Source organism: Henckelia pumila, chromosome 4 (assembly GCF_033568475.1).
Source record: "Henckelia pumila isolate YLH828 chromosome 4, ASM3356847v2, whole genome shotgun sequence".
In the NCBI taxonomy this organism is placed as follows: Eukaryota; Viridiplantae; Streptophyta; class Magnoliopsida; order Lamiales; family Gesneriaceae; genus Henckelia; species Henckelia pumila.
In genome coordinates, this window is record NC_133123.1 from 16,590,142 (window position 1) to 16,605,485 (window position 15,344).

At 33.0% G+C, this 15,344-nt stretch overlaps 2 long non-coding RNA genes across 2 annotated transcripts; one reads left to right on the forward strand and one right to left on the reverse strand.

Moving 5' to 3' along the window:
- The first annotated feature begins 3,063 nt into the window (after window positions 1–3,063).
- LOC140867364 (uncharacterized) lies at window positions 3,064–4,499 on the forward strand. Its single transcript, XR_012145126.1, has 3 exons — window positions 3,064–3,201; window positions 3,278–3,310; window positions 3,531–4,499. It is a non-coding gene; the product is annotated as an uncharacterized lncRNA (long non-coding RNA).
- Window positions 4,500–5,707: 1,208 nt separating this feature from the next.
- On the reverse strand, window positions 5,708–7,242 carry LOC140867128 (uncharacterized). The gene is made up of 2 exons (XR_012145050.1): window positions 7,017–7,242; window positions 5,708–6,185 (listed from the first exon to the last, which is right to left on the reverse strand). It is a non-coding gene; the product is annotated as an uncharacterized lncRNA (long non-coding RNA).
- Window positions 7,243–15,344: the final 8,102 nt, after the last annotated feature.

The following is a 15,344-nucleotide window of genomic DNA, read 5'->3' on the forward strand; positions in this document are numbered from 1 at the left end:
TTTAAAAAATAAAACATATCTAAACACTAAAAAAGAGGTTCTTAAAATTTAAACTGACTAGTCAGTTGAATAAAATCCCCATGAACTCATGACATAGAAATTTAACAAAATATGTCATTCATAAATATACACAAATTTAAACTGAACCATGAAAAACTTTAAGACTCGGATAAGTGCCCTCGAGCTCTGTACCCCGGTCCTCACCAGTCTGCCCCACTCAATCCTCCTCACTTGCATCGAAAAAAACTAGGGAGCCTAGAGGCTCAACAAGTTGTTTTGATATATACCAAATAATAAATAAATAAAACCACATGCAAATTAACTTTTATTTCTCAAATTTCAACATATAAAAATATAACCTCTCAACATAAATTCCTTCAAAACAATCTCCTAACTTAAAAGGCATTGACCCAACATCACCCATAAAAATACTCTTCACTTTTACACAACCCAAAACAAGGGTAATTGCATACATTACCCCTGTGAAATACCGAGATTGCTAAAAACCTCCTATGAAAAAATAATGATCAACTAGCTCCCTGTGTTTTTTAATCTTGAGCACATACCTCCCTGTGTTTTCAAAATTTGAATACATAACCCCTTGTCTATACGTATTTTCAGGGGTATTTGTGCATAAAATTTGAAAACACAAGGGGTTTATAGTCATAGGGGGTTTTTATCAATCTCATTATTTCATCGAGGTAGTATATGCAATTATCGCAAAAAAAAAAAAAACACAATCAATAAAACATCAAACTTCGCTAGTAAACTTAAAAATTCAGTCACCTCTAGGGATGGAAATGAGGCGAGGCCCCGTCCCCGAATTCAAACCCCGTCCCCATCCCCATAATTTCTTATCGGAGATTCTCCGTCCCCATCCTCGTCCACATCCCTGCGGGGACCAAGTCCTCATCCCCGTCCCCATACCCGAAAATATATATTATTAATAAATATTATTATAATATATATATATATATATATATGATATTAGTAAATTTTATTATATAAGAATAAAAAAAATTATTATTCAATTTTATGATAAAATACATTAAATATTTTGGGTAAATTTTTTGATTATAATATTAATTTTTACAATTAATCAAAATATTTCAAATAACAAATATCGCTACCAATAAAAATTATTATTTAAAATAAAATACTATACATCAAAAATAAAAAATTTATTAAGATTATATTTTTTTTCTAAATTTATCAAAATAAATAAAAAAATATATACATAGATTAATATTAATAGTTTATGTGTCTACGTAACATGAATGAGATTCAAATAATAATAATAATAATAATAATAATAGTAATAATAATAATAATAATAATAATAATATTATATTATTATTATTATTATTATTATTATTATTATTATTATTATTATTATTATTATTATTATTATTATTATTATTATTATTATCGGGCGTGTTCGAGGATGGGGATAGCATCCCCATACCTGCCCCAATAAGTTGCGGGGATTTTTTAAAATCTTCGAACCCGAACTCATACCCGAATATTCACCCCCGAACCCCTCCTATTTCAGGTTTTCCCGCGGAGACCCCAACCCGCGGAAAAAATTGTCATCCCTAATCACCTCTTCTCTCAAAATTCAACACATAAATCTTTTAAAAACTTTAATGAAATGTGGCTCAGAAACTCCTTCCAGTCATTAGTCTTAGTCGTTTGGCAAAACATTTACCCTAGACGTAAGTTTGGCCGAGCAACATCGACCCGAAGGCCAACGCCCAAAGCCCGTTTCAATCGAGGTGGCATAGCAACAATAACCCGAAGGTCAACACCCAAAGCCCGTATCAGTCGTGTTGGCAGAGCAACACTAACCCAAAGGTCAACTCCCATAACCCGTATAAACAGTCATAACTTCACTACAAATCATTCAAAAAATCATTTAAAATTATTTTCTTCTTTTACCTTGTAAAAACACGACATAAACACAAACTCAAACACGCACACAAACACATTATGATGCCCGGGACTAACAAGAGAGCAGGAAGTGATCGCCGATGTCAAGAGGTTGCATGGACAATGGACGGCTCCTGGAAGGCTTCTATACGAAATATGGGACTACACGGTTGAAGAGAGTTTAAAATATTTGACAAATACTACTCATGTCAAGAAGGCGCATCTTCTTTTCGGGAGCTCATCTCATAAGAACTCCAAAGCGTGCTTGGTTTGGGAAGGACAATTAAAGGATGGGGACCCTCTGGAAAGTTTTCAGGGTGCAGGACATAAGCCGCAAGATTTAGAGCTGTCAAAATGGGCCGGAGGGCGGACCAACCCGCAAGCCACCAAAACCCACCGGTATACACACACACACACACACCAAACATATACATATATTATTTGCATTCAATTTTCCACATTTGATTCGAAAATCCCGTTTTAGTTTCGAAACATGTCGATCTCAACCTTACATAGCACATACCAATCATAGAAAAATATTTACTATTCCTTCTTCGATACGTCAAGAAACAAAAATCAAATTGCCTCATTTTGTAACGTAGATGGATCGTTGGTGATATTGGCAAAGGATCGATGCACCGAGAATGCTCAAAAATTACCCGAAACGAGCCTTTCTCTTCCACGAATCTGCCCTAGCCGCCACCCTTTTTTTTCTCTCCTTTATTATTTATATATGCTCTCTCATGCTTACACAGTACGCCTCTTTGCTCTTTTATTTCTTTTTCCTTTTTTAAAAAAAAATAAAAAAATAATGCTCCCATTTTATTTTTGAATAAAAAGTGCTACTCACTTTAAAAGGTGCTAAAAAAATAAGAGCGGTTAAAAGTCTAAAATGAGGCTTTAAAATTTTAAAAAAGAATTTTTAAAGGAAATTTTAAATCAAAAAATGAAATTTAAATAAACGCGAGGGCCAGGATTTTCCCCTACCTAAAATATTTTAGGCAAACACTTGCATGAGACTGTTTCACGGATCAAATCTGTGAGACGGACTCTAACCCATAATCAATCGGACCCGACTCGCCTAAGTTTCTGACCCTGATTCTAATTGCTCCCAATTTGTCGGTTTATGCCCTAATTCTATCGCGCTTTTCCCAGATTCTCATTGGATTCGAACATTCTAGGATCTATGGCTACGAACCATCTTGAATCGCTGTCATCCACCGAGAAGATCGCCGCTAACATTGAAGAACGATGACTAAGTATCAGGATAAGGTCAGAATTGTTTTGTTTTTTTTTTTTATAAAAAAAATCTGAAATTGACGAGATCTTTGTTGGATGTTGTTGCCAGAAAGCAGCTTTTCCCCTTCAGGCGTCACTCAAGGTTATATCCGTATCTCGAATTCTAGTATTTACTTCGTGATCTAAATTCATACGTGCTGAGAGGTTGAATTTTTTTGCAATTAATCATTCAATCAAGCTAAAATTTCTTTTATTTTCAATCCATGTTTGAGCTCGAAATATATTATGCAAACTCGAGCTTGATTTGTTTAGGGAAATGCAAATATGTCGTAGGAATGCAATGTTGATGAATGAGTTTACAGATGTAGGTTTGGTGAATTCATGTGCCAGCTTGGCTATGTTGGGGCTGCTGCGCCGGGTTGCGATTGCCATGAATTTAGATCTCAATGTGATTGCTTCCAAATTGATGCTTATGGGAAATGTGGTGAAGTTGAGAGTTCTTATTTGATTTTTAGTCGAATGGAAGAGAAAAATGTTGTTTCTTGGAATTCAATGGTGGTTGCTTATGCCAGTGCATCTAGAATGGGAGATGCTTGTCAGATTTTTGACCAAAGTCCGGTTAATAATGTGGTTTTCTTGGAATGTTTTGATCACGGAATTCGCACGAAGCGGGAAGGGAGAAAAATCTGTCATTATTCAAGAAAATGGTGGATGAAAGTGTCTCCTAACGATGGGTTTGTTGAAGCCTATGTTTCCCACACTCATAATTTTTTAGTGCGTTTGTTTGTTTCAAAAGAATGCACAAGCTTCACTCTTGTTAATTTTCATATAAAAACAATCAAAGTATTTATTTTAGAGGAACCCTTGTTATCTGTTATTTAGTTGATTATATTGATGAAATCCTTAATTATTTATACTGCAAATTGTTGAAACCCTTATTTTCATAAAGGTCGCACATTCCAATTTGGGACAGAGTTATCATAACATAGGAAAATTCACTCATGAAGCACATCTGTTCGTACACATGCTCGCAGGTACAAGCTTGTGGTTCAATGGTTATCGAAGAACAACCGGATGCAATGTTGATACCATTGGAATATTTCCTCAGGGTTTGGCTTCTACAGACCATCTCAATTCAATGTGTGCCCATGAAGCCTTTGAGTTCGACGTGCATTGCCCCCAAACACTCCTCACCAGAAAGCACGGGCTTGAATGACACCTTCACTCAAATATTATTTTGTAATATATGTTTATTTGATTAAAAAGTATTATTTTTTAGTTCAAAAGTATTAGTTTTCACAACAAAAGTATTACGTTTTATGTCAAAAAATATTGTAAAAATATTATTTTCGTGATATATGCTTATTTTTTGTATTACTTTTTATATTAAAATCATTAGTTTTTATAGTAAAAATATTACTTTGTATGTCAAAAATATTAATCTATAATATATACTTATTTGACTAAAAAGTATTACTTTTTATCTCCAAAGTATTAGGTTTCACGACAAAAGTATTACGTTTTATGTTAAACGTATTATTTTTTTAATATATGCTTATTTGATTGAAAATTATTAATTTTAATGTCAAGAATATTATTGTTTACCGTGAAGGTATTAATTATTAGTTCAAACATATTAATTTGTATTTATGTGTATTTCAATGAAATTAATAATTTTTAGATCAAAATAATTAATTATTTTTTCTTAAAAAATGCAAAGTATTACTTCTTATGTCAAAAGTATCATTAGTTATGTTAAAAATATTAGTTATTAATTGTCGAAAGTACTACTTCTAATATATGCTAATTTAACATAAAAAACATTACATTTTAAGTCAAAAGTATTACTTTTTAAATAAAAATTATTATTATTTTATATTAAAAGTATTAGTTTTCTATCAAAAGTAATATTTTTAACGTTTTTTGGTAAATTTTATTAAATATTACTTTTTAAAGTTAAATGTATTGGTTTTTTATGTAAAATATGTTAGTTTTTATGTCAAAAGTAATATTTTATGTATGGTAATTTGACATAAAAAATATTATTTCCTATGTCTAACGTATTAGTTTTTTGTTAAAAGTATTAGTTTTTATAGCCAAGAAATTACTTTTAACACATGCTAATTTTTGCCAGTAATATTTTTTGCCAAAAAGATAATACTTTTAGCATAAAAACTAATATTATTTATGTCAAACAAGCATAAGTTAGAAATAATATTTTCGACAGAAAAACGTCAAATAAATTTACGTTATAATACTTTTTATATCAAATAAATATACGTTTAAAGTAATACGTTTGACATAACTTTTAAAACTTTTAGCATAAAAACTAATACTGTTTACAAAAATAGTAATATTTTTGTGTCAAATACAAAAGAAATAATACTTTTGACATAAAAACTAATATGTTTAGCACACACACTAATATTTTTTTATGTCAAATAAATATACGTTAAAAGTATCACTTTTGACATGAAACTAATACTTTTATCATACAAACTAATACATGTGACAAAAATAATACTTGTTTGGTCAAAGGTATTACTTGAAAATTAGAAAACATTAGAAGTATGAATATTACCAATACATAAAGCACAAAAGTTCAACAGAATACAAATCGCTGCATAAATATTTGCAATCTATTTATTTGGGTTTGATCTAATGAATTATAAAACCTCTAATTGCACGACATTCTTCACATTCGCTGCCTCTCGCAGCTTGCTGGACTCTCCTGCCCTCAGCATCACCCCACCATTATTGCCATCGCCACACTTCCATCTGCAAGCATAAGTTTCCGCTTACTATTATTCCTTTCTGCCTCCATGTCATGTGTATGCATTTAAAGCTTTTGGATTTTCTTGCGCAGCTGTTTCACATACTCTATAGTGTCTCCCAGGATCGACTTCATACATTTTCTTGTCCTAACAATCTGCTGTAATCATCCCCTCTACTTCATTAAATCTTGGAGATTAAAATGAGCTCTATTTCCTCAATGTTCTCTTACTTTCAACACAAAACTGGGCATGATAAGAGGGATATTTCAAGCATAATGAGGCAAACAAAAATAGAAAGCAACATAAAATGTAGCAAGACAGTAGCATTAGAGATGAAAATCCGTATCACAATAATGTCATTGATCAGAAACTAAAGGTAAATTGGAGCAATAGATTTCAGTTCAATTAATTTGGTTTCCATCAATAAAAGCATTACTGTCATCAGTGCATTTAATCTTAACTAAAACAAACAAAGCTGTAAAAGATAATCCTTTCAAACAATCACTAATTTCATTCCCAATTCTTGATTTTTATTCGAAACACAAAAAATGCATTAACATCAACAGATATTTCCCCAAAGACCGAATCTTCAGTAAGCCAAAAAAAAGAAAACTTAAAGGTGATCTGTTTGTTGGTTTATTTACACACAAATCTGTTTTTTGTATGTCATCAGAAATTGTGCTGACAAAAGAACCAAGAGTGTAAAAGAGAACTAAAAGGTTTTTGGAATATGACGTGAGGCCTGTAATATACCATCGAACGGGTGGAAAGCCAGACCTATTCCGAATTTGACGAGTGTGTGTTAAAAACAAATGATGTGAGATATAGAATTTGAACTCATTACAAAAACCGCAAAAATTTAGTTTTCATCAAATTTAAAAAAGAATTATCAACACACCACTACACCGAATTCATAGTAAATGATATTCAAACCCTACAAACGAAAAACCTAAATAAATTCCTGAGGAAACACAATTTCGACCCATGTGTCAAGATTTACCACCAATTTCACGAAACACTAAATTGATGAAAGCGAGTTTGTGCGCCATTTTCACAAAATAAAAAAAGATTTACCTCTTCCCTTACTCGTCCTCTGCTTCGAAGATGAAGAAGTTGGGTGAACAAAGCTCGTTTTGTTGCGCTATTTTCACAACAGGTCTTGATCGCAGATGAGATCAGCCATGATTGTCCACTGATTTTCGAGATTTGCGATGGAGTTAGGAGCAAAAATCAGTGCGATGGAGTTGGAGTAATATTAGCGTGAAATTTGGGATCTTCATGAGAGGCGTGGGAGAGGATAAGTGAAGGAGAATTTATGGGCCTGATCCGAATAATGAGATGGATATTTGAATTTTAACTGGGTTGACCCGTTTAATGTGAGACAGTCTCACAGGAGAGTTACTCAATATTTTAAGCTTCCACCATTTTCGGGATCCTCCTCCGCCAATCACCTCGATCTCATCTCCGAAACATTTAAAACTCAAGACAAGAGCATTAAAATATTTAAATATGTAATTTAAATCAATCAACATAAAATAAATAAACATCAACATTAACAAAATCCAGTTTATTTTCCTGAAACTTTATCATGCGGTCTTGATGGTTATGGAAATTTCTGGATGCATGGTACACTTGTAAAACTTGAAACTTATCTTGGCATTTCATTACGCTTCGTGGTGGATAACCTTGACTAGGGTTAACAATTTTCGTATAATGGGGAGAGATACAAAGTATTTGTTATAGAAGCTCATTGTGCAGTCGCACAGACACGGGCCTAAGGCCGGGGGATACAACTCAAGTATTGAAAATTTCTTAAAATTATGATATTTAAATTAATTTTATGGCATCTTAATTGCATGTTGATAGTTCAAGTTACCCTAAATTCACTACTCTAACCTTGAATTTAATAGTATGTGTTTTGTCATGTTAACACTATATATCAACATTAATATTATTCATGCATATTACTCTTAGGGAAACATCTCATACCCAATTACGATATGAGTCCACAAAATTTATATAAAGCTCACATCTTAAAGATTAAATTAAGTATATCGATAACGAATTATATCAACATCTTAGGAGTGTGTTTTGAATGTGTGACTTGAAATGCTTGTGAAGATCAATTCGGATATGACCCATGCTGATGATATATGTTTATATATTTTTGCGTAGGCACCAACTGTTTGATTAAAGTTAAAGGAAAAGACCCAACATAGTGGCAAGTATTTGGACCCTTTCTTGATTTCGTCCCGAATACTGTTATTCTCGGTTTGATCCTCAATATTTACAAAATGATTCTTTCATCAATTTAATGGTTATAACTAATCGCATACCATGTGTCAATCATGTCCTTCAAATGGGTCAAAATTTGTAAATTTTTGGGTTCAAATCAGGAACGTAAAACCATTTGAGGCCAAATTGAGAAAGGGGTTCATCTGGGACTGAACCATGTCTTTTCCTCCATTAGTTTTAACCATTAAATTGGAAGTATATATTAATTCAACCAATTTTTTGGAACATTAATTAGGACTAAGTTGGGAACGCCACAATATTTGGGATCGAAGAGGAAAGGTGTCATACATATAAACCAAACCTTTCCCCTAAAGTTACAAAATTCTTACACAAAATCATTCGAATATCTCATTGGAAACATTCAAAAACAAAACACATATCATTTGAAAAGATAGTAGCATTGTGGGGAATTAAAATCTCAACTTATTTGTTTCTCATTATTAATCATTTATTTCCTAGTGTTATCTTTTTGTAGAATGACTATCTTGTTTAAAATTCCACCAAATATATAACAAAATTGGAATTCAGAAATTACTTCTCACAGAAGAATTTTCATATCACATTAAATTGGGAATCAAAAGGAAAAAAAGAAAAGGAAAAAAAAATAGAGAACTTACATATCATAGAAGGGCGTTGGCAAGAGGTAGAGGAGACGCCGCTAAGAGGATTGTGAAAGTAAGGAACACAAAAATTAGGGTTTCCAAATGAAATCAATTTTATAGGAAGGAAAGAAGAGAAGCGTCCACAGTTGAACATGTAATTCCTGCACGTGACTATCACATGCTAAATTTGCGTCCATTTTAACACTCAAATTAATGGGAGAAATAAATCCGAACAAATAGGAAATTGTGTGACTAAATCAGAGAAATAACTTAAAAAAATGGATTAACAAGGAATTATCCTATTGTATTTATTTTCATATAAATCTTTAGTATTTTAAAAGTAAAAGCTCATTGAATAACTTATTATATTTCATATTGTATAAATGTGTTTGTGTGTATTATAAAAAAATATTGCCTCATCAATGGTTGATAGTCCATATAGCACTAAGATATCAAATTTGAGATAAAGTCTCGTAAAATACTTCTCAATGCTTGAGGTTACCAAAATGCGAAAAATCAGACGGTCCATAATGTACACAAATTAGAAAAAATAATAATAAAACACAATTTCATGAATAATGAATATTTAATCGAATTTAAAATATAATTTAAAATAGAGATAGTAAATCGCACATAAAAATGCCTCCATGTAGTGAGATCACGATTGTCAATTCGAGCTCTTCTGCTTTAGTCATTCGGTGCAAGATTTTGTTAAGAAAAAAATATTCTTCCACCTATATATTAAAATAAATACATTAATTCACTAATCAAGCTTTCTCATATTTAAAATAAAAATTAATAATTTTAATAAGTTAGGTGAAGTGATCCGTCTTACAAAATCCGTGAGATTGTCTCATGAAAATTTTTGTGTAACCCTCTTGGTACCGCAAAAAATCTTAGATGCCCTTGATTCTCGTCTAATAAACTTTCGGAAATTTTATCTCCTTCATCTTAAAGTACATCGGGTAGTGAAATCAGGAGAAATGAGTCGAGTTTATTGTAATTATATGGATCATATGCCATTATTCTATGCTCGCTAATCATCCGGTGCAGGACTTTGTCAAGAGAAACGAGCTTCTTCCACCCATAAATGTAAATTTCTTGCTTATAATCCATATCAAAATCCACCTATTTACATGATTCAGATATAATACGTACAACGCAAATCTATAGATTCTACGTCTAGTACGCAAATCAATGAGCACAACTCTATAACTCGCGAGGACATTATCTTCAATTTGAGTAACAAAACTGGTAGCGCTTAATCGTGTCACACCCAAATTAACCCAACTCATATTAACTAAATAAACATGTAGTAGCGAGAGTAGGGATCGTTCTAACGAGGAAAGTGAAATTTATTTGTGTTATTAAAAATACTGGAAATAAATAAAAGGGTATTTTTCGATTTTAAAAACTTCTATGCAAGAATTAAAATAAGAAAGATCAATAAAAATAACGAGACTTGGTATCGGTCGACTACACCCTTGAAATCATTCATTCGATCATCGATTCTCTAAAAATAATTAATTCACTTTGAATATTCATCATTGAAAATCTAATTCCTGTTTCACCTTAATCTTAGTTAATTAGACATCACCGTTCTAGATTAACCCTTACCAATAAATCAACCCAAATACCAGCGATCTAGATTTAAATCTAAGGTAGCATTCATATGAGTGAAACGATGAATCTAGACAACACATGCACCGGCGGATGTATTTAGCCTAGTCAAGTGTTGTTCCTATGATTTAACAAATTCAATAGCAGAAAATATTAAACGCAGTTGCTTCACAAATTAGATGATTCAAACAATTACGGATTTGAATTTTAATTTAGAGGTAGATTGTACGAAAGAATTATCAGGTGATCAATCTAATAATCAGACACAGAAGCATGAAAAAAACCAGAACAACTCTTGATACTCGATAAAAATCAAACACTGAAAATCAAAATCTCACAAAGTGAATAAAATCAAGGGTTTGTCTTCCTCAACCAAGAATAAAAACCAGAAGAATTAAAATCTAAGAACAAGAAAGATAAAACTTAGCCGCCAGATGAATTCTCTGTATGTAGCCGTAAATCCCTGCGTTCCCAATCCTCTTTCTCGTCCAAAGACCTCTTTTTATATGGCTTTGAAAGTCCACGAAATAAAGCCCACAAAATAATAGTTTTAAAATCTTAAAATTCTATTTTTTTTTCTCTGCACGACTCGCGCGCTCGATCGTGCGAGTTGGACGGATCGAGCGCGCAAAAATATCAAACTTATTGTTTGCTAATTATTTCTTGCGCTCGATCTTGTGAGTTGATAGGATCGAGTGCGACTTTTTTTCCAGTGAGCAGCGATTTTTAAATATTCATATCCGGAGATCTAGTCGTTGAATTGAGCTGAAATTTGGACAGCTGCTTCAAAACATCTTGAACTTTATTCTGAAAGTTAGAGATCAGATTTGGACTTTTCTAAAATTAAATATGATTTTCTGATCATTGCTGCTTCGTAATTCTTCTCTTATTTTGGCTCTTTCTTCCATATTTAGTTCCATTTCTTTTCTTTTCCTATATCAAATCACATACAATGATTAGGAACTATAACATGAATATAATCAATCAAAATGCACCTAATCATCATAATTTAATCCAAGTACACATAGAAAAATATCGTCATATCAAACTCCCCCATACTTAAACCTTTGCTCGCCCTCGAGCAATACAAAATCATAAGCAAAGATGAATAATGAAATCACAGCCTTAGAGAAGTCCCCACATACAAAACAAAATTTTGAATACTCTCGATTTTCCATAATACACCATCAGTCAATCGTAAACGTGTGTGTGTGTGTCATGTTATTATATTCCAGCTAGTGCAACTTCAAAAGACTCCGTTCTAAGGCTGTTCGCCGACCTATAACAATTCAGTGTAAATATCACTGTCAAGTGACCTTTCCTCCCAAAAATCTTCAAACAAAAACACAACTCTCTTGAGATAAAATTACGCACCTCTGGATTTTTCACCCGGTATTGCTTTAGCCCCAATAATTACCCGCAAACTTAGTTATAACTGGATAGGATATGAATTTTTTTTTTCTTTTCTAATCCCCTCGTCTATAGCCCGGATGGAGCATCAACCCCATTTAATCCGCATACTTAGCCTTGAATTTAATCTTTTAGGATTTCAATCCTTTCTAGGCCCGGATGGAGTTGTAAATTTTTTTTTCTAGGTGCGCCCAATATCGTTTATGCCAAGTCAAAAAGATCATCAGGGTTCAAAAAACACTATTAGGCTCCACCAACACCTATTGTCGTGCAATGGTCCAACAGACACAAACATCATCTAATACATCGCTACAGTTCACTAGTCAAACATGTGTGCTTAAAATATTCACTACTCAACCTACGGTTTCTCATATCCAATCAAGAGTAAATTTTCACCAAAAATAATTTTACAAACTTCTTCATCATAGGCTAGTGAATTTCAACAGTGATATTCATTGCTAACTATAAGCTCTAAAAAATTTTCAAAAATACGGCTAAATGCTCTAACTGATTGGCTAAGTCCTCTCCCCCCATACTTAAAATCTTACATTGTCCCCAATGTAAGTCAAAATGCAAAATAAAAATAAAAATAAAAACTGAAAATGAAAGTAAATACTCCCCTTGAGTTGCCTCCCAAGCAGCGCTTGATTTCCAGTCTTCAGCTTGACCCTCAGAAGCACTCCTCAAAGAGCGGCTGGCGCCTAAAATAAGTGTCATATGACACCACAAATAGGTTTTTGTTCCATGTGCCCTCAAGCTTGGCTAGATGTATACAGTTTAAGCTCGTCACCTCAACAACACTCCAAAGTAGCTGATAAACATGGGAAGAGAACATCTCTGCGGGCTCTCAGAAGCTAACATCTTTTGAAACTGGTACTAATGGAAAGGAAGGATATTGGGGATGTGTGTATGATAATACTATCGATGAGCTCATATCGATAGACTCTTGAACTCCATCATCCTCAAACTTGAGTGGTAACATATTTCCATCATACACTATTTCTTCCAGAATATTTTCCGACTGAGGTTCAATAAGAAGAGAAGACTCAAACACCTCTAAATCTTCAGTAGGAATTGATTCGCACTCCCAATCCTGGTTCTCTGAGTCATCATCATTAAACCAAACTGGGTTGGTCACTGCTTGAGTATCTTGCTTCATTTCTTTTTCTTTGTTTTCATGGCAGATTGATCTCTTGATATTCTCCATTTTCTCCACAAGGTGACATCAAGAATTTTTTAGATCTTCTACAGTTTTCACAGTCGATGCCACAAGCTTTCTCATGATATCCTCCAGCAGATGTAAGATCCAACTGCAAACAACTTCCCTCCTCCTTTTGAAGCTCGAATGGTTGTTGTAAAATCTGGGTATTGAGAGTGTGAATACCGGTAATAGTCAAACTCGGCCATATCATCCAACAGGTGTCTCATGGTATCATCATCTCGGAAAAATATTGAAATACCGGTTGTGAAAGCTCCATCAATTACCCATCTTCTTGTCACTGCATCCAAACCATCAAGAAAAATTGTAAGGAGAGAATAGTTAGAAAACTCATGATACCGGAAGATGGCTTCCAAATCTTTGAATCTCTTCCATGCTGCGTAGAATGGCTCTCCGTGTTGCTGGATAAAACTTGCTAATACTTGTCGATTTGACATCTCGAAGTATCACACCAAGAGAATTCTTGCAAAAACAAAAAAAAAATAGATCAAAAAATGAAGAATAAAATAAAAACAAAAACACAAATAAATTAAACGTCTTCCCCGTCAACGACGCCAAAATTTGGTAGCGCTTAATCGTGTCACGCCCAAATTAACCCAACTCAGATTAACTAAATAAACATGTAGTAGCGAGAGTATGGGATCATTCCCACGAGGAAAGTGAAATTTATTTGTGTTATTAAAAATACTGAAAATAAATAAAAGGGGATTTTTTTATTTTAAAAACTACTATGCAAGAATTAAAATAAGAAAGATCAATAAAAATAACGAGATTTGGTATCGGTCGACTACACCCTTGAATTCATTCACTCGGTCATCGATTCTCTAAAAATAATTAATTCACTTTGAATATTCATCATTGAAAATCTAATTTCTGTTCCACCTTAATCTTAGTTAATTAGACACCAGCGTTCTAGATTAACCCTTACCAATAAATCAACCCAAATACCAGTGATCTAGATTTAAATCTAAGGTAGCATTCATATGAGTGAAACTGATGAATCTAGACAACACATACACCAGCGGATGTATTTAGCCTAGTTAATTGTTGTTCCTACGATTTAATAAATTCAACAGCAGAAAATATTAAACGCAGTTGCTTCACAAATTAGATGATTCAAACAATTACGGATTTGAATTCTAATTTAGCGGTAGATTGTACGAAAGAATTATCAGGTGATCAATCTAATAATCAAACACACAAGCATGAAAAAAACCAGAACAACTCTTGATACTCGATAAAAATCAAACATTGAAAATCAAAATCTCACAAAGTGAATAAAATCAAGGGTTTGTCTTCCTCAACCAAGAATAAAAACTAGAAGAATTAAAATCTAAGAACAAGAAAGATAAAACTTAGCCACGAGATGAATTCTCTGTATGTAGCCGTCTAATCCCTGCGTTCCCAATCGTTTTTCTCGTCCAAAGACCTCTTTTTATATGGCTTTGAAAGCCCACGAAATAAAGCCCGCAAAATAATAGTTTTAAAATATCAAAATTCTATTTTTTTTCTCTGCACGACTCGCGTGCTCGATCGTGCGAGTTGGACGGATATAGCGCGCAAAAATATCCAACTTACTGTTTGCAAATTCTTTCTCGCGCTCGATCTTGTGAGTGGACAGGATCGAGCGCGACTTTTTCCAGCGAGCATCGATTTTTAAATATTCATATCCGGAGATCTAGCCATTGGATTGAGCTGAAATTTGAACAGCTGCTTCAAAACATATTGAACTTTATTCTGAAAGGTAGATATTGGATTTGGAGTTCTCTAAAATTAAATATGATTTTCTGATCATTGCTGCTTCGTAATTCTTCTCTTATCTCGGCTCTTTCTTCCATATTTAGTTCCATTTCATCTCTTTTCCTATATCAAATCACATACAATGATTAGAAACTATAACATGAATATAATCAATCAAAACGCACCTAATCATCATAATTTAATTCAAGTAAACATAGAAAAATATCGACATATCAAACTCTCTCATACTTAAACCTTTGTTCGCCCGCGAGCAACACAAAATCATAAGCAAATCAACATTCATATGGAGGGAGGGTAATGATGTATTTGAACATGACAACCAACATCCTCGAGAAGACCATAAAGAACTAACCCAATGCTGAACCCGTCGATTTTATGTTTTTAGTCTATGTCCAAAACACACACATATTTGTTGTATAATTTAAATATTAAATTCAATAATTTTATTTGTATGTTTATATTTCTAGTCTCCGTGCAAAATACGTATACTGCACG